Source organism: Adiantum capillus-veneris, chromosome 13 (assembly GCF_014529385.1).
Source record: "Adiantum capillus-veneris isolate H3 chromosome 13, ASM1452938v2, whole genome shotgun sequence".
Lineage (NCBI taxonomy): Eukaryota > Viridiplantae > Streptophyta > Polypodiopsida > Polypodiales > Pteridaceae > Adiantum > Adiantum capillus-veneris.
This window is the reverse complement of record NC_140943.1, coordinates 136,634,196-136,655,108: the sequence shown is the minus strand read 5'-3', so window position 1 is coordinate 136,655,108 and position 20,913 is coordinate 136,634,196. Positions and strand designations below refer to the sequence as shown.

Here is a 20,913-nt window from a genome sequence, read left to right as displayed (position 1 = left end):
TTCATGTTTTAGGTGTAGTTACAAATGTAGGGCCCATGAAAAATAGCTATATAAAAAAAAGTATTGGAACACAAGGATAGATCCACACTAACAAAAACAAAACGGTTTTGACGAATTCTTCTATAAAAGAGAGCTTCTCATTCTCTTAGTTTTTCTATTTTTTTCAACATCATAACATTCTACTACATTGACACAACTAGATTTGGTTTGGGCGCAAGCCTCTACTAATAGGTGGAGTAATTTTGTCATAAGAAGCCATCATTCGTCCTCCTATTATTCCCACATTGTGAAGTATTGCAATATCATGTGCTTCTATTGTCTTGTCTTTGCTTAGCTAGCTAGGTTTGACATTGGAGGTAGGAGGAATATCGGCCTTTGTATCCCTCGTACACAAATGCCAACCGTTTGCAAACTTAGCTAAGTGTATTTTTGTGCGAGAGCTATAAAGGCCGATAGTCCTCCTACCTCCAATGTCACGCCTCTATTGGGTCCATGTTTGGGGAAGGTCTACCTCAGTTTAACCTTGAGATGATTGAAAATCAAGGTTACTGGACTACTTCTCCTTGCCTTTTTTCCTACTGATAGGCATACTCTCTCTCGCTAATCTCTCTATCTTTATCTCTCTCTCTCTCTCTCTCTCTCTCTCTCTCTCTCTCTCTCTCTCTCTCTCTCTCTCTCTCTCTCTCTCTCTCTCTCTCTGACAGAGTTTTGGCGCTTGCATCTCACCAAACAAAAGAAGTCAGCCTTCAATGCTCATCAAATAGAAAAAACAGGAAAAAATTTACTAGATTCAAATCTAAGATTAAGAACATATTTGACTTCAAAAGCCCATCATCAATGTGGCACCTTGCAAGCCATAAATCAAAAGGAAACGTAGGCTTCTGGTGAAACAATATGTGAGCGTAAATCAAATCCCTCATGGTTCGGAGGGGCTAATAGTAGAACCACCCATATCCATGCCAAGTAGCAGTTAGATAACTAGGTATGACTAGTAATACAACATCAAACATATCGGCACAATTTTTTCTGCCAATGTCTATCCATGATGAAAAGCGGCAAACAAAACAGCTTAATATAGATTATGCTTAACTTTGCACCATTCGCAGATTTTATAAAGCTTAAACTAAATTAGATATAGTAGTGAGGTATACCTTGACTTTGACTGTTGGCAAACCTTTTTTAAAACTTGTTTCCATGATTATGTTGACATAATCAATATAAAGCAAGGGGCTTTGCTCAAAACCCTTCAAAATGGTAGCAAATGTAGAGAGATATAACTGCAGCACACAACGACTGTTTGCCTCAACAATCTTTCACACTGTCCCACAGCAACCCTTCGTTGCAACTCGAACTTGTTGGCCCTCGGTTGGAAGGACAATCTTGGTAGCTATTAACAAAGACGCCTTGCCATTGCCATGTTCTTCATTCGCAATCAAAGACTTTTACTGACTATCAAGTAGATCTTTGAAAGCACCATCAAGAAAGCGCTTTCCATGTTAGTGGCTTCCAAAGCTGATGTCTCAAGAAAAAACAAACCTTCTTTCTCAGCAAACTCCTTTGCATCCTCTGACTTAACTGCCCTAAGGGTGCTTAGATCAGTCTTGTTACCAACGAGCATAATCACAATGTTATTGTCAACATGACTCCTAAGCTCTTCTAGCCATCGAACAATATGGTCAAATGTTTGGCTTTTAGTGATGTCATATAGCTCCAACTGCACCTCTGTAGTATACACTTGTTACTGTTCTATATCTGTTGCACAAGAACAATCAAGCATCCATGGGTGTCCAAAACATAAAATAGGCTTCAAGTTTCAACACATTCATGTCCAAAAACCATGAACTCCATGGCGGATCAACAATGAGGCTAACCATGCATCTCTACGTACATGCCTGATGACACTTATGAGTCGTAAAGGGTTGAATAAAACCATTTTATACCAGAAAGAAACCGACTTGCTGTGTAGCTGGTGATTATGATCTACTGTGGAAGGACCCCTGTTGACATTGCAGCCCCCACGTCGATCACCGGGATCACGCCTCCTTCCTGAACCCCTCGGCACGACCGCTGCTTTAACGCCTCTAGGGGGCGCTATAAGGCGCAACAAAGGGACGCGCTCTCTCTCTCTCTGTCTTTGCGCTCGCACTTTACGGCAGTTGAAGGCAGTGCTCGAATTCTTTTTTCCCCAAAAACTTGGCAGACCTACGTATGTGAAACAACAAAAGTAAAATTTAAATTGATAAAATTTGAAGTTTTTACACCGAATTACACTTTTTCTTTTTGAAATCTTGTAGGTTTTCTCACCTTCAAATATAAAATGTAGAGGTATATTTCAAAATTTGTAGGTGGGATTACATTAAACCTAGGTTCTCTCTCTCTCTCTCTCTCTCTCTCTCTCTCTCTCTCTCTCTCTTTTTCTTTTGCACTTTACAACAGTTCAAGGACACGTTCAACTCTCTTCGTCGGATAGATTTTTAAGGTCTTTTGGAATAGTTTCCTACGATGTTAAAATTCTCTTCTTCTCAGGGGGTGTGTGTGGGCTAATAAAAAGAGCAAAATGGTATAGCTTTTCAATCACCCAAGTGTGGTAGATTGGTTATGCCATTTCCCACTTGAATAACAAGTCTTGAGTTCAACTCTCCTCGTCGAATAGAATTTTAAGGTCTCTTGGGATAGTTTCCTACGACGTTAAAATTCTCTTCTTCTTCTTCTTCTTCTCTCTCTTTTTAGGCAAAACCATCTCCATTCAAAATTCGAAGAAAAATTCTGCCAGTAACCTTTGCCTCTCAAAACTGACAAAGTTAAAATCTCCATAGAGGAACTAGTAAAAAATTTGTTGATTTGTATGAGCAGCAATGTTTTGGAAAAATGTGTCTCAGCTTAATATCGTGCCGTTTTCAATTTCAAAAATGCTGGTTGGGAGCAAGAGTAAAAGGAGAAATTCCGCCCCGAAATAGAGAGAAATAGTGCAAAAGCCCAAAAAGATAACCTTATTTGCTAAAAATTCCTCTTGGCAAATTGAAGGAAAGTATGTTTGGAAAAATGATTTTTCTTGAACACTGATGAGCAGCTATAAGCCTAAATATGGTGCCTATGGCCATCAAGTCCCTAATAGCTTTGCGAGAAAGTGACCCACCATTCATCCTTAGTCGATCTGACAAGATGCATGGGTAATAAGTTTGTATTTTAGAACCTCAGAAAGAAGCTTATCATAAGTAACCTCATCAAACAAAACCATGATATTGTGGACCTTCTCCTTCTACTTTCCCTTGCTCTATTTTTTCTTCTGCTGCTTGCCCAATGCCGCCTCCTCCGTTCTTTCTCTCTCTCTACCACACTGCACGCCGGCATGCACCCTTGAAGGTACTTTGATGGTGCAGTTAAAATGGCAGTCAGGTGTCGCGGCAAAAACGTTTCCAAATACAAACCGCCATGAGAGCCTCTCTCTCTCTCTCTCTCTCTCTCTCTCTCTCTCTCTCTCTCTCTCTCTCTCTCTCTCTCTCTCTCTCTCTCTCTCTCTCTCTCTCTCTCTCTCTCTCTCTCTCTCTCTCTCTCTCCATGCCCCGGCGTGCACCCTTGAAGGCAGTTTAGATGGCAGCCATGTGTTGCGACAGAAACACTACCAAATACAAATCGTTGGGGAAGATGAGTTGCAACACGAGTGTGCTGGGAAGTTGGAAATGCATGTGGAGTCCGCCAACTTTGAGTGCAAGGAGAGTCCATTTCAAACGAGGTTCCCTATCCTTGCATTCCACCAGTGTTCGAGTAAATCCATTGAGGAAATTCAACCTACATTTTTTGCAACTTAACTAAACTTTTCAAGTGGATTTTCTCCTTCTCTATTATAAGGTTAAGGTGAGGCATACTTTCTTCGAGCACTACATTCCACCCTTCTGTTCACACAAGGGCGGTAGTAACTCAATACGCCTATCATAAAAGAATAAAAGAACCTGTTTGAATACAGGTTTGAGCTCTTGTTCACATAAGGACGATAGTAACTCAATACGCTGTGAGCGGGATGGAAACACACAGAACGCCTCTATAACGACCCGACACACACACTCTTGGGAAGATACACACACTGACCTCGCAGTGCATAGTTGTCACCTTTTTGCATCACCCGCACATCTGTCACTCAGCTTTTTCCAATAATGCGTCTTGCCACCACGTGAAGTGGCCCCAAAATATGGTCCTCATGATGACCTTTCTGCATAATTATCACAAGAAAACACCCACGTTGTGTCCGTACTTCTCCGCGTGCAAGTATTGACCCCATTCGACCTCCTGACGCAACTAGATGCCATCTGACGCATCTGCTTACCTCATGTTGTCGGCCCGCGGATAGCTTCCTCGAGAAGTTTTACGTGCTACCAACTCCTCATTATTATAGAAAAAACACACTGGTACTGGTAATGATGAAAATCGATGCACTATGTACATGGTGTCCTACCTGTACACATGTGGGCCCCACATAACCACCTGGCTCTGGAAAATGGGCAATCCTTTATTCGATGCACCATGCATGGGTATGTACATATGCGCAATCCCTTGCTCCAAAAAACTCCTGACATAATTTTCCCATCTCCTAGCCTGCTAGATCATTCATGATCAGCAACAGCAAAAAGCGATATGAGACTCGTAGCATCACAAGTCTCCTCACCCTTCACCAACACTGCTTGATCCACAGCCAGCTCATCTTGCTACACCATCATTAACCTGGCATGATATAATTTAAGACGCAATCCATTGACCCTTGACTTATGTAGAACATCATCCAGGCTAGCCAGCTGATATGTACCATTCGGAAAACACTCCACTACCTTGAAAGGGCCTTCCCACTTAATCTGAAACTTCTTTTGGAAGGTGTTGTCCAGCTTACTATTGTAGTGCAAAACCAAGTCATGCTTCTTGATACCCTTACTTTTGACCTTTTCATTTATCTTTGCCAAAGCCTTATCCTGCATCTGCCCATAATGCTCCAATGCGCTCATCCTATCCAACTGAACCTCTTGTAACTGCAAGAGCCTCTCTTTGAATGCATCACTAGGCGGCCCGAGCAACTTCTCTAACATCTTTACTGCAGGCAACTCTACTTCTACAGGCAATAGTGCTTCCTTTCCATACACCAAATGAAATGGAGTAAACCCTGTACCTGTCTTCACCGACGTACGATAAGCCCATAATGCACTAGGCAATTCCAAATCCCAATTCCTTCCTTGGTGCTCTGTCACTTTCGAAAGGATTTGTACCAACTCACCATTGAATCTTTCATTTAAGACATTACACTGTGGGTAATAAGGAGTGGTATGTTGGTGCCTAATCTTCATCTTCGCGCATAAAAAGTCTAGAAGTTTAGCTCTAAATCCTGGCCCCTTATCTGAAAGTAGCTCCAATGGCACCCCAAACTTGCAACATATTTCATCATACACAAATTTTGCCACATCCTTTGCAGTGATTTGTTTTACTGCTATAGCCTCTGCCCATCTAGAGAGATAGTCCACGGCAGTCAAAATATAGCTTTTGCCCCTGCTTGTGATAGGTAATGGGCCTATTGCATCAATCCCCCACTTTTAAAATACATCAAACGCCATAATGGTTTTTCGTAGCTCTGGCTTCAACACTCTCTTCCCAAATGCTTGACACCTATTGCAAGACCTACACCAATGGTGAACATCCTTGTGCAAACTAGGCCAGACATACCCCTCTTGCAAGATCTTATGCAAAGTGATCTTTAGAGAAAAATGGCCGCCACATGCACCTTCATGATTCTCTTCCAACACTCTGTAAAGCTCCTCCGTCCAAGGTACACGTCTCAACACGAGATCAGACCCTTTCATGTATAAGACATCACCAATCAATTTGTACCTGTATGCTCTATGCACAAAACCATACTTCTTAGACTTCTGAATCTCCATTCCTGTTAGCAAAAACTCCTCTTCTTGAGCCAAACTTTCCCGGCCATGATAAAGAGGTAAAGTGGTCCTCAACACAAATAGCTCCCCAATCATGCTTTGAGTTGTTTCATGTGCCTCTCCATTTAGAGCACGTTCAATGTGTCTGATGCTCCATGCTTCAAACTTTTTTAACAGACCTTTAATTCTGAAACACATTTCCTTCAATGAGCTATTCTTGCTCTTCCACACACCCAGCACTTGCTTCACCACTAACAAGGCATCACCTTTTATGCTCAACCTTCGAACCCCATGCTTCAAACAAATGTGTAATCCGGCTTCCAGAGTAGCATATTCAGCCTCATTGTTACTATGAGCATCCAATTTGAACCCCCTCTTGCATACTAGCTTCCCCTCTGGATCATAAAGTGCTATACCCCCTGAAGCTGCATCATGACTCTTTTTGTATGAACCATCAAAGAACAACACATGTGCATTGCTGATCTGTGGCACTTCTTCAACTACCTTTCTCACCACCTCTTCCTTAACAATAAGGGGATTCTCCTTGTAGGTCAACAAATCAGCTAGGGTAGCCCTTGTATTGTCTTCCACTAGAAAAGAGAACTCAAACTCTTGCAACTCAATTACCCATTTCTTCACCACATTTGACATGTTAGTACCATTAATTAACTGTGGCAAAAAGGCATAACTCGTCAAGAAAACAAAAGGTCGTGGTAGCAAGTAATGACGAAATCGTCGACAAGCAAATATTACACTGGCCATCACTAGCTCTACTTCCGAGAATTTTCTTTCTGCTACCAACTTCACTCGGCTTGCACAATACACTGGCCTCATATAATGGCTTCCCTTCCCCTTTTGCAAGAGCATGGCTCCAATGGCATCATCCCCTACTGATGGATTTACATAAAACACTTGCTCCCAATCAGGAGCCTGCATGGCTGACAACCCCCCTAACACCTCTTTCACCTCTTGAAACACTTCTTCACACTTGTCATCCTATTGCAATGGATCATGCTTTGCCACTTGTTGTAATGGATAAAGAAGCTGAGAAGACAATGGAATAAACCGTGCCATGTACTTCACTTTGTGTATAAAGGTTGCCAATTTCTTTGTACTCGTAGGTGATGGAAGAAGGATAATAGACTTAACCTTGTCTGGATCAGCCTCAATGCCATTTTCTGACACCATATGGCCCAATAACTTCACCCTTGGCTGTGCTAGATGACATTTCTTTGGATTTAGTTGTCCTCCACATTCATCATATCGAGCCAAAACTATCTGCAGCTTCTCATGGTGTTCAACCCTACTGCTGTAGACACAGAAGTCATCCACAAAAGCTTTAACACAATTGCCAATGAATGGTTCCAATACTCAATTTTCTCTCTCTTGATAGAAAGATAGTCCATTTGACAACCCAAATGGCAATACTGTGTAGCAATAGCAGCCCCATGGCGTAATAAAAGTTGTCTTTGTGCGGTCTTTAAGAGAAATCTTCAATTGAAAATAGCCTGAAAAACCATCACACACACTGTACCTCTCATAACCTGCCATTGAATCCAAGATCTGATCAATGAATGGAAGAGGGTATGGGTTCTTCTTAGTGGCTGCATTTAAGGGTTTAAAAATTCACAAATCCTTCACTTTCCATCCTTCTTTGGACTGACTACTACTGGACTCACCCATTCTGTGGTCTCCACTGGGACTATGAACCCTGCCTTCAATGGCTTGTCCACCTCTTCCCGCAAGGCTTCCATCTACTCTTGGCCCATCCTTCTTAGCCTTTGCCGCACTGGCTTAGCACCTTCTTTCGGCTCTATATGCAACTCTTTGCCTTTGAACCCTCTGATCTCTTCATATGAAGTAATGAACAAATCAGAAAAACTAGCCAGCATGTGCAAATATATCTCCTTCTCCATAGTTGAGAGGTCTCCACTGATCATTTGTGTCATAAATTCTTGCTTCTTTGACAACTCAACCTTGGTTTGCATCAGCCCTTCAATCACTTCATAAGGCCCTTCACTTTCATCTTCAACTTCATTTGCAAATGCAACTAAGCCAGACTCCTGGATTCCTTTGGCCATCAAAAGAAATGCAACATCAGCATCCTCATCAACACTGTTGGTAGTGCTATCACTGTCCTCATTTGTCACCGTGGAATAGTCTTCATCACTAGACCCATCCTCATCTTCATAAAGATCCTCCAATCGTTTCCTTGTGTCCATATTATAAAGCTTCTTGGCACCTATCTTTCCATAGAGGCTAATTGTACCATGTCTCCAATCTTGAACAGCTCCCACTGCACGTAACCATGGTCTGCCTAATATAATTGGATATGCTCCCAACCCTACTAGCATCACATGAAAATCAACCACTGCCTTTGCATCATATGCTTCCACTTCTAAGCTCTTTACAACACCCAAACATTTTACTTTCTGATGGTTTGCCAATCTAATCCGAAACCCTGACACCCCAGTCACTGTAAGACCCATCTTCTCAACGCATGAGTGTGTTATCACACATATTTGGGCTCCGCCATCCACATAACCTTGTCCCAGATTTTTTCTTTTATGCCACACATCTACGATTGGACAAATGTCTGGTAGCTCATCCATTGCCAACACCTTCACTGAACCCCTCTCTGGCTCTTTCTCCATTGGGTTAACCATCCTCTTCCACTCTCGCTTTAGCTTAGGAACCATCTCTATAAGCTGCCCAAAAGTAACATCTTCCTTCCTGCTCGTCAGATCCTCCTTCAAGTCATAGCTTAATTGCCCATCCCCTAGTGGAAAATCTGAAACATGAAACTTGCGACGAGCCCTCCTTTTCCTCTTGGCCTTGACATCCTCGCCTTCATGACTCTTTCCCTTCTTCTTACTAGGACCTGGGGCACTTCTTCCTTCCTTTTCCTCTGTGGTCTTCTTCCCAATAGGCATCACTAATGTATCCTCTAGCTTTGATGCCTTCTCCAAGGTGACTACACTTAGCACTTTTGTCTTTCCCTTTTCCTCCTGGGTTAATCCACTGGTTCCTTCATCTCCCTTAATTTCGATGCCATAATCATTGGACCTAGTTAGCTCCTGTCTTGGCAATGGATACATGTCTCCCCCCATCCTTGGTGGCTTATCACATTGCGGGCTGATGTGGCCCAACTCTCCACAATTATAACATGTGGGCGTCTGCCTCTAGAACCTATCGTTGCTTTGTCCACCACCATTCCTGGGTCTTTCCTCACCTCCTGGCTGATTTGCAAACCTCCTCGACCTCGATTATTTCCCACCTGACCTAGCATGTTTAGGCTGAGATTCTTTATTCAATCTACGGCTTGCCTCATGTCTTGCCTTAACCCATCGTCTTGCACTGCTGTGGTGACCACTGCTGGCATAACCTGAGGAGTAGCAGCAACCACTAGTTCATGATGAACCCCTGGCATGCGACCTTGTAAAGACTCTATAGGCTGAAATTCAGACCTCATGGGCAAAGACTCTACTCCTAGCTGGCTCATTTTCCTCAGCTTCCACTCTTTGTTCCTTGCTACCTCTAGTGCATCTTCATATGTCCTAGGCTTCTTTAGCTCCACTCTCCAACGTATATTCTCCCAAAGACCAGCTAAGAACCTGTCCTTCTTCATCATGTGAGGTGGGGGTACTTGTGGTGCTAAAGCCTTGCACATCCGCTCCCATGAAAATGAAAACTTACGAATGTACGCATCTACTGGCTCACCTTTCTTTTGCACTAAACCCTGTACTTCTTGCCACACTTTGTCAGGATCTTCTGTCTTCACAAACTCCTCTTCCAACCCATGCCGTAGATTGTCCCAACTCAACCTTACGGGTGGATCAGCCCCACACAACTCTTCTTCAAATGCTTTGGACCAAACTCGTGCATCACTCTTCAAACAAATTTGGAGAAGGCATAACATCTGCGCTGGGTCATGGATCTGGTTGCTAATGCAGGCAACCTCCATCTTTTCCAAAAAGTCTTCCACATCTTCATCACTTCTTCCATGAAATTCCGGATAAGAGAAAGCCATGGCTACCCAAATTACGATGCTTTGAGAACCCCTTCGAACACACGTGCAAAAACCCAAAACTTTTGAATGACTCAATTCCCAGAAACTTCAATGGAGCTCAACTTCAGATAAGGACAAACACATGCACATCAAATGAGTTTTCGTAGTTGATCATTGGAATTACAACAGGTAAAGGACATTCCAGGATCTCTCGTAATCTTCTTGGCTCGAACATAAAGACTATGCGCTGCTGGAAAAAAATCTTCCTGGACACATGAACATTTATCTGGATTCTCTGAGTTAAATGAAAAGGAGTGAATTGAGGGCCATTTTGATCATCCATTAAAGCCAACCATGAAGCTCCCAAGAAGGCACACCTAACTTATCCTCTGATTTTGCCAGAATTTTAGCAGCATAATAGTATAAATGGGTCAAAAGACCAAAAAACCAGCCATCATAACTTGGAAAAATTTTGATAGAGTTTCCCCAGAAGTAGAGCAGTAGGAACCCAAAATATAGACTGTATATCTATGCATAAACTGTCAACAATAGAACCCGAGCATCAATTAGGACTCACTAGTACATAGCCTATGGCGAGGTCACGAAAAGGGCGCTCCAGCTACCTGTATCACCGAAAGGATCTCCACATTTGAGAATCCCCCAGCTCAATAAAACCTCACGCTATCGACCCTCACACGAAGGCTAATGCAAATCGCGTATAGTCAAGTCTCAGAAATGACTATCTTCCAGACCAAGTCTCAGAAATGGCTGGGACTGCCAAATAAAACCAAGTATGGCTCCACAAATGCATGCATTGGCAGTTTCCACAAGTAACGTACAATCAGCAGACAATGCGCTCAAACACGCGCTAAATGATGCATATCCACGACAACTGCAAGTGACTCCACTGCTAGCATACCACTGTACTCCAGCTACATGTATCTGTGTGAATCACCTGTCCCTGTACCTGTCCCTGTAACCTGTAACCTGTAACCTGGAACCTGTAGTCTGCAATCTGAAATCTCTACTCCCAAAGCTGAAGGTACTCGCAGAAGATCCTTAGTGGGGGCACCAAAAGAATGTGAGCGGGATGGAAACACACAGAACGCCTCTATAACGACCCGACACACACTCTTGGGAAGATACACACATAAAATTATGGGGCACCACTCGGCTTACACAACACACCTGGTGGAGACAGGAAACACTCCTATGGAGTGAGAGGATAGAGACTATCCGTTTACCCACTCCACACACAGAGACACACACACACACACACCCAAAAAATTCAGCTCAAAAGAGGAGAACTTCTGATATTTAGATACAATAGAGCTTGGGCCAATACCAATGGGGCAAATAGCTCACACAATATGGGTAAACGATGCCAGATACAATTACAAATTGGAGCAGAAGCTTCGCTCATAGGAGAAACTTACACAACAAAAATAGCAGAAAAAGAGTGAGGAATTTGGCAAAATGGACAGCGCCAACGCGTCCGGAACGTCCCAAAACCCCAGTCTACAATGTCAAAGTGCTCAAATCCGACCTCGGATGAGCAGTTTACGGCCAAAACAGGCTCCAAAAACCCCAAAAACACAGTTGCGGATGTTCCTCCTCTCTTCTCCATTTTTTTTCTGGTCTTCTCTCAGTTTTTTCAGTTCCCACACTTAGCTTTATTACTTGGGCACCCTTGGCCTTTTAGATGACCTCAAACGGACCCCGAACATGCCAAAAACTGACCTTGCAGTGCATAGTTGTCACCTTTTTACATCACCCACACACCTGTCACTCAGCTTTTTCCAATAATGCGTCTCGCCACCACGTGAAGTGGCCCCAAAATATGGTCCTCATGATGACCTTTCTGCATAATTATCACAAGAAAACACCCACGTTGTGTCCGTACTTCTCCACGTGCAAGTATTGACCTCATTCGACCTCCTGGCGCCACTAGATGCCATCTGACGCATCTGCTTACCTCATGTCATCGGCCCGCAGATAGCTTCCTCGAGAAGTTTTACGCGCTACCAACTCCTCCTTATTATACAAAAAACACATTGGTACTGGTAATGATGAAAATCGATGCACTATGTACATGCTGTCCTACCTGTACACATGTGGGCCCCACATAACCACCTGGCTCTGGAAAATGGGCAATCCTTTATTCGATGCACCATGCATGGTTATGTACATATGCGCAATCCCTTGCTCCAAAAAACTCCTGACAAGCCCTAGCATAAAAGAATAAAAGAATCTGTTTGATTAAAGGTTTGAGCTCCTGTTCACATAAGGACGATAGTAACTCAATACGCCTCTAGCATAAAAGAATAAAAGAACCTGTTTGATTTAAGATTCGAGGACGAAAACCAATAGAAGTAAAGACACACAACTTGACACAAGCAGTTTTATTTAAACTTGAGGATGGAACTTGTAAGAGTTGTTTTTTTTTGTGAGGGGGACATTGCCTCAGGTTCTATCGTAACTTGCTAGTGTGCAGATTTGTTGCGGCCGCATCTTGTGAACGCCTCTCGAGGCACATGAGAAAACACACACACAGTGTATGTTATCTAGATTGAAGAATTCTAAAGCATTCTAATTTTTCTAGCCTCTTGCCATTGGACAATTACTTTGAAAAAATGTTTGAATATGGAGTCTCACTGAGTCCTGCACTCCTTATATATATATAAGCGTGCTCAAGGTAAATACAACTTATTCTTTTCAAATGGATTTCATCTTAGATTGTATCATGCTATATTGATGATGGTGGAGCAAGATGAGCTATCTACAGAACAAGTAATGTATGTGAGGGATGAGGAGACATGTGACGCGGCGAGTCTCATATCTCTTTCTGCTGCTGCTGCTCATCATGAATGATCTAGCAGGCTAGGGTATGGGCAAATTATGTTAGGAGTTTTTTGGAAGAAGTGATTGCCCATATGTACATACACATGCATGGTGTGTCGAATAAAGGATTGCCCATTTTCCAGAGCCAGGTGGTTGCGTGGGGCCCACATGTGTACATGTAGGACAGTGTGTACATAGTACATCGATTTTCATTATCACCCAGTATTAGCGTGTTTTTTCTATAATTATGAGGATTTGGTGGAGCATAAAACTTCTTGAGGAAGCTATCAGTGGGGCGCACGCCGTGAGGTAAGCAGGTGCGTCAGATGGCATCTAGTGGCGTTAGGGGGTCGAATGGGGTCAATACTTGCACGTGGTAAGCGAGGACACAACGCGAATGTTTGCTTGTGATGATTATGGAAAAAGGTCATCATGAGAACTGTATTTGGGGGCCACTTCATGAGATTGTGGGATACATTTTTGAAAAAAGTTGAGTGCCAGGTGTGCGGATGGATGTCGAAGGGTGACAAAAATGCACTATGTGGCCAGTTGTTGGTCTGTTCGGGGTCCGTTTGAGGTCAACTAAAAGGCCAAAGGTGCCCAAGGGATAAAGTGAAGTGTGGACACTAAAAAACCTGAGAAAAGACTAGAAAAACGTGGAGAGAAGAGGAGGAACAGCCGCAACTGAGTTTTTGCTGTTTTTGGAGTCTGTTTTGGCCATAAACTGTTCATCCGAGGTCAGATTTGAGCACTTTGTTATTGTAGACTAGGTTTTTTGGCCGTTCCGGACGCAATGGTGCTGTCCATTTTGCCAAATTTATCACTTTTTTTTTCTGTTTTGGTTGTGTAAGTTTCTCCTGTGAGCGAAGTCTCTGCTTCAATTTGTGATTGTATCTGGCATATTTCATCCATATTGTGTGAGTTTTATGCCCCATTGATGTTGGCCCAAGATCAATTGTATCTAATCATCAAAAATCTTCCTCTTTTGAGCTGAGTTTTTTGGGTGTGTATGTGTGTATGTCTGTGTTGAGTGGGCAAATGAATGGTCTCTCTCCTCTCACTCCATCGGTGTGTTCCCTGTCTCGGGCAGGTGGGTTGTGTAAGCCGAGTGGTGCCCCATAGTGTGTGTGTGTGTGTGTGTATCATCCCAAGAGTGTGTGTCGGGTGATTATAGAGGCGTCGTGTGTGTTTCCATCCCACTCACAGCAGTCACACATCAGTGGTTTTGAGAAGTTTATGCCTAGTGGTTGTTCTCAAGGGTTTATGCGCTTAGTTTTGGTCTATCGGGTTTGAGAGTTTGCTCCCCATACAGAGGAGAGCCTATCGAATTTTTTCCACATGTCCATTTTATGCGTTCTTGGCACTTCTAGCTATTCTCGTTTGAGTTTTCGCTTCTGTTCTAGGGGAAAGTCTACCAAAATTATCCCAGCCAATTCTCCATAAAGTTTTTGGCTACATTCTCTTGAGTCATGGTTGCGAGTAGTGCTTCCAAAAGAGAATACTACATCAAAAAGTTTGATGGCACACACTTTGCTACTTTGCGGCAGCGTATGCAAGATATTTTGATCAACAAAGGCTTGATAGCACCCTTGCATGAAAGAAGAGAGAATGCGTACACTGATGAACAGTAGGAAGACTTTAATGAGCATGTTATGGCAACCATTCACTTGCACCTCGATGAATCCATTTAATTTACCATAATGGATAAGACCAATGCCAAATGCATGCTCTATGTGCAGCATGGGATGACATTAATGCCTCAAACAAGCTTTTCTTGATGAAGAAGCTTATGTGCATGAACCTAAAAGAGGGCACTAATATTAGTTCTCACGAGTTCAGCAACATCTTTTCACAGATTACTTCAAAAGGCCTCAATTTTGGTGATGAAATGAAGACTATTTTCTTGCTAAAGTTTGCTACCATCGTCATGGGATACCTTCAACACAGCCATAAGTAGTTATGCACGCTCACTGAGAATATTCAACGTCAATCTCTTGATGCAAGTGAGCATGGTGATGCGTATGTGGCTAGTCGAAATTGTGACAAGAAAAGGCAGTGTGGTCGTAGCCGTGGTTGTTCTCAGGATCGCACTAAGGTCGTAGCAAGAACTACGGAAAAGACATGCAAAATGTTGAGTGTTACTACTACCATAAAAAGGGACACTTGAAGAAAGGGAAATGTGGTCATGCTTAAACGCAAGAAGCATGGCTCATTGTACTCACTTTATGTCTCTTCTATGAAAGAGAGAATTTGTGTAGCCGAGCTGCCGTCTACAAAGTTGTGACATAGCTGGCTAGGACTCTATGAGTCAAAAAGGGAATAAAAGTCTTGCAGAATTCTGGTTATATCCCTATGTTATATTACTCTAACTTCTCTTTATGTGAGCATTGTATCTATGGCAAACAGGCTAGGTTGACATCAGCACGTTTGGACAAGGAGTTAGGAAGTCCTCTAGATCTCGTTCATAGCGACTTGTGCAAACCTATGCCAGTCAAGTCTTCCTGACATTCATAGATGATTCTACTAGAAAGGTGTGGGTTTATCTCTTGAAGTAGAAGAGTGACGTCTTTAGCATCTTTCAAAACTTCTTAGCATTGGTAGAGTACCAATCAGATAGAAAGCTTAAAGCTTTACGCAGTGACAATGGAGGCGAGTATATCTCCTCCAAGTTCAAGGACTTTTGTAGTAAACGAGGCATTAGAAGCCTTAGTTTACCATGCCTTACACACCCACCCAAAATGGTGTGACTGAGAGGATGAATAGAACCATTTAAGAACGGGTCACTTCTGTGTTGTCCACAGCCAACTTACCTCAGGATTTTTTGGGAGAATCTGTTACAACGGCTACTTATTTGATCAATCGATCACCTAGTACACCACTAAAAGTACAAGGTTTTGCAGGAGATGTGGATGGGCAAAGAGACCAATTATGAAAGATTGCGTATATATGGGTGTGAGGCATTCTCACATGTGCAAAAAGATCTTAGACAAAAGCTGGATCCCAAATCACACAAGTGCATCTTCATTGGATATGGTGTGGATGGAGAGATGGGATATCATCTCTGGCACCTAGAATCTAAGAAGGTTATAGGCAGCTCACAGGTGATATTCAACGAGTCTAAGATTCATAGAAAGCCAATGAAAGGCATTAATTATCGTAGAGTACGGTTTGAGGATGTTGCCTCACCACTGGTTACACAAAATGTTGGCATGCTAGTGATGCACCTTCCACTAGTCCACACACACATGTTGCTCTAGAGAGCACAGAATCCAGCAATCAGACACTTCAAATATCTACTCATACATCTCGTGCACCTGGCATTTTGAGCCAGGATTAGACTATTTTCTAGTCAGTGATTGCGGTGAACCCACTTGCTACAAAGAGGCCATCTAAATGGACGATAGGTTGAAGTGGGAAGAGGCTATGCAATCTGAGTATAACTCAAGTTTTGCCAATGAAACTTGGGAATTGACAGAGTTACGAGCGGGTAAACAAGCATTGCCATGCAAATGTGTGTACAAGAATTTGTATATCACAGATGATCTCAAACCTAAGTATAAGGTTAGATTGGTTGCTAAAGGGTTCAAGAAAACGAAAGGCACGGATTTTGATGAAATCTTTTCTCCAATGGTCAAGATGACTACATTGCATCTTATGCTTGGTCTAGTAGTCATCGAGGACATGAATTTGGTCCAAATGGATGTGAAGACAACATTTCTTCATGGGGATCTTGAAGAGGATGTCTACATGAAACAACCTGAGAAGCCACCACGGGAAAAATTGCTATGTAGACTCAAGAAATCTTTGTATGGATTTAAGAAAGTCTCACGACAATGGAACATCAAGTTTGATAAGTACATTCAGTCTTAGGGTTACGTACAGAGCCAAGAGGATCACTGCTTGTACACAAAGAGGTTGAACAATGGTTCCCTCATCATTTTGATTTTGTAGTGGATGATATGCTCATACGCGGGAAGTCAAAAGATGAGATTGCACTTCTCAAGGATGCCCTAAGCAAGCAGTTTGCTATGAAAGATTTGGGTGATACACATCACTTTCTTGGTATGCGTATCAAGAAAGATTGAAAACATGGTATACTTGAACTTTCATAGGAAGAGTATATCCACAAGGTCTTGTAACTTTTTAATATGCAAGGGGGGAAAGAATTGAGTACCCCAATGGCTGCATACAAAAAAACTTAGCAAGCATGATTGTCCCAAATTGGATGCTGAAAAGGTAGAGATGGCAAATGTGACATATTCTTCGGTAGTTGGCAGTATTATGTTCTCCATGGTTAGCACACGGCTAGAGATTGCATATGCAGTTAGAGTGGTTAGAAGGTTCATGGAAAATCCAGGCAGAACGCATTGGGAAGCAGTGAAGCACATCTTGAGATACATCAAGGGCTTAGTTAGCAAGTGCTTACACTTTGGGAATAGTGATTAATCCATAGTTGGATACACTGATTTGGATTATGCGTGTTGTGTGGACACTAAGCAATCCACGTCTGGTTATATTTTCTTGTTCGTTGGAGAGACAATTTCTTGGAGATCATGTATCCAGAATTTTACTTTGTCTTCCACCACTGAGGCAGAGTATGTTGCAGTTTCTAGTTCTAGTAAAGAAGCTGTGTGGTTATCTCATCTAGTGGAAGACCTTGGTATACACCAGACTCTAGTGCTACATTATGAAAGTTAGAGTGCGACTGCATTAGCAAAGAACCCCGTGTTTCACTCTAAGTCAAAACACATAGAGGTCACATATCATGTGGTAAGGGATATTTTGGCTAGAAAACGCATTGAGTTAGTCAAAGTTCACATGGATGAAAACCCAGTGGATGCTCTAACTAAGATCTTAGCCTCAAAGAGGTTTGCACATTGCATAGAGATGATGGGCATAGGGTGAAGCTACAGCCATGCTTCATGTTTGTACAGTTGTACATAATAGCCTCTACATTCTTTGGCCACTTGGGCCACATTGGCCTTCATGTGGGAGATTGTTAGGTGCAGGCCCCGTGGCCAGGCGCCCGCCCACTTACACTATTCTTTGATCATAATGACAATAAGGAGATAGAGAGAATCACTCTCTAAAGCTCCACCAACAAGACTATGTTCTCCTCATCTCATTCCCCCTTCTCTCCTTCCCTCTCTTGCACTCCGCATCCTGCAACCTACAAATGAGACTTGGGAACTGACAAAGTTGTCACTGGGCAAACAAGACTTGCCTTGCAAATGGGTGTATAAGATGAAATATACAACATAACATCTTGAGCCTATGTATAAGGCTAGATTGATTGCTAAGGGATTCAAGCAAAAGAAAGGCATGGACTAGGATCAAATTTTCTCTCCAGTAGTCAAGATGACCACATTGCATCTTGTGGTTGGATTAGTACCCATTGATGGCATGGAACTTGTCTTGATGGATAGGAAGACGTATTTCCTTCATAGAGATATAGAAGAATATATCTACATGAAATAGCCAAAGGGTTTTGAAGTCAAAGCTAAAGATTCTATGAGGGAAAAATTGGTGTGTAGAGTGCATAAGGCATTGTATGGCCTAAAGCAAGGCTCAAGTTAGTGGTACCAAAAATTTGATAACTACATGTAGACCCAAGGTTATCTTTGGAGCCAAGAAGATCACTGCTTGTATATCTAGAAGTTGAATGATGGTTCACTTATCATCTTGATACTTTATATCAATGACATGCTCATTGTCAAGAAGTTTAAAGACAAGATTGGGCTATCTTGAAGAAGTCAATTAGCATGCAATTTGCGATGAAGGATTTGGGAGATGTGTGTCTCAAGAGAGATAGGAAACGTGGAATACTAGAGTTATTTAGGGAACGTATATCCACAAGGCCTTGCAACATTTTAAATATACAACGGGGGAAGGCTACATTGAGTACCCCAATCCAAGCATATGTAAATCGTAGCAAGAATGATACTCCCAAGTCTGATGCTAAGAAAGTGAAAATGGCCAAGGTGCCATATTCTTCAGTATAGTAAGTAGTGTTATGTACACAATGGTAGCCACCAAACTAGACATTGCATTTGCAGTGGGAGTAGTTATTAGCATATTTATGGAAAATCTTGGTAGGAAGCACTCAAAAGCACCAAATCGTATTTTGAGATACCTTAAGGGTACAATAAGCAAGTGCTTACACTTTGGGAACAGTGATGCACCGATAGTGGGTTACATGGATGCGGATTATGCAAGTTGTGTGGATAGTTGAAGATCCATGTCTGTCTATGTATTCCTATTTGTTGGAGCAGCCATGTCATGGAGATCATGTCTATAAGCACCCCATCTTCCACCATAGAGGCAAAGTATGTTGCAGTTTCTAGTACAAAGTAGTACATGCGGTGGTTTATGCTGAGTCAAGATTGTAAGTGGATCTTCATAATGCATGTTTGTATTAATACTACTTTGACTGGGAGTTTTAGTGATGTATGGCCTTTGGACTTTGCAAATGCAAGCAAGTCTTGTTGTCTTAAATGGTCATTGCTAGGCAGTCCTCCTGGATGGTGATAGTTTTGTCTTCCCTTTTCTTCGGACATGCAAGCATTGCTTACATACCAAATTGGTGGACAACCAACAATGCATCAATTTTTGGATCGATATTTGGAGCTTTTAATGCATGGTCATTTATTGCACTGATTTTTGCATGGATATCTGTAGCTTTTAAGGCCTTCTTACATACCAAAATTTTGGGCAAATGAGCAGTGTTGGGGCTAAGATTGAAGTAGTGGAGATGGGTTTGGAGTTTGCATCGATTTTTGGATCGATATCTGTAGCTTTTAAGGCCTACTTACATACTAAACTTTTGGGAAAATGAATAGTGTTGTGTCTAAGGCTAAAGTACAGTGGAGATGGGTTTGGAGGTTGATGGAAAATTGCAATTATTGCATAGATTTTTGGGTTGATATTTGTAGCTTTCAATGCCTGCTTACATACCAAAATTTTGGGCAGATGAATAGTGTTGTGTCTAAGGCTGGAGTAGTGGGGATGGTTTTGGAGGTTGACATCAATTTTTGCATCGATTTTGGGGTTGTTATTTGTAGCTTTTAATGCCGGTTCTCTTATTGCATCGATTTTTGGATCGATATCTGTAGATTTCAAGGCGTGCGTACAATGCCTAATCACTTATTGCATCAATGTTTTGTTCGACATATCTTAGCTTTGGAGGCCGTACCAAACCGTCAGGCAAGTGGGTAGTGTTGTGTCGAATCAATCCATTGTGTCTCAATGTCTCATGCATTGAGGAGTTAAGGTTATGTGGGTGATAATAGCCTTAAACAAGTTTGAATCCACCATGGTCAAGTCACAGTGACCATAACCAATGACAAGGGTTGACCCCATGCTGGCTGTAATGATTATAACCTATAAACATAGAGAGTGACCATTGTAACTCTATCTCTACTGAGAATACCTGCATAAGAGACTTAAGAGTTGAAGTAAAGGATGCAAAAACCATAACCAATGACTATAGAAATAATGATCATAACAACCAACATATTGAGACTTAGCAACCTTAACTAGAAAAATCAAATGTGCCCATAATGAGGTGACAATGGCCATAACTTATGAGTTCGAAGATGGCGATGGTCGCAACTTCACTTGTTGAGAACACAACGGCATGCTATAACCTTGTTGCATACCAAATCCCTAACCAACAGATTCAAAGGCCAGGACTTCAACACATTTCAATTTCACCTTTACAGAATGCATTCACAAACCATAACCTTCAAAGCATAGCCATAACCAACAAAGCCAAGCACTATGAATTGAAATAAAAAGTTTGAAACCACAGGCAGTGACCTTGGTCAAGGCACAATTTTCATAATTGATGACCATATTCGAGACATAATTCCAGAGACATAACAAATGATCATAACCAGCATATTGAGACTTGGAAACCTTAACTAAAAAATTTAAATGGGTGCATAATGAGGTGACAATGACCATAACTTATATGATTTCGAAGATGGAGACGTTTACAACTTCACTTGATGAGAACACATCCACATGCCATAACCAACAGATTCAAAGGCCAAGACTTCAATAAATTTCAATTTCATCTTCAATCGATGACCATATTCCAGACATAATGCATATAACTGATAGCCAGGGAGACGACAACCTAAACCATAA

At 42.0% G+C, this 20,913-nt stretch overlaps 1 pseudogene; it reads right to left on the bottom strand.

Moving 5' to 3' along the window:
- Window positions 1–1,085: 1,085 nt before the first annotated feature.
- Window positions 1,086–1,708, bottom strand: LOC147444927 (ras-related protein RABA4c pseudogene; annotated as a pseudogene).
- Between the last annotated feature and the right edge of the window lie 19,205 nt (window positions 1,709–20,913).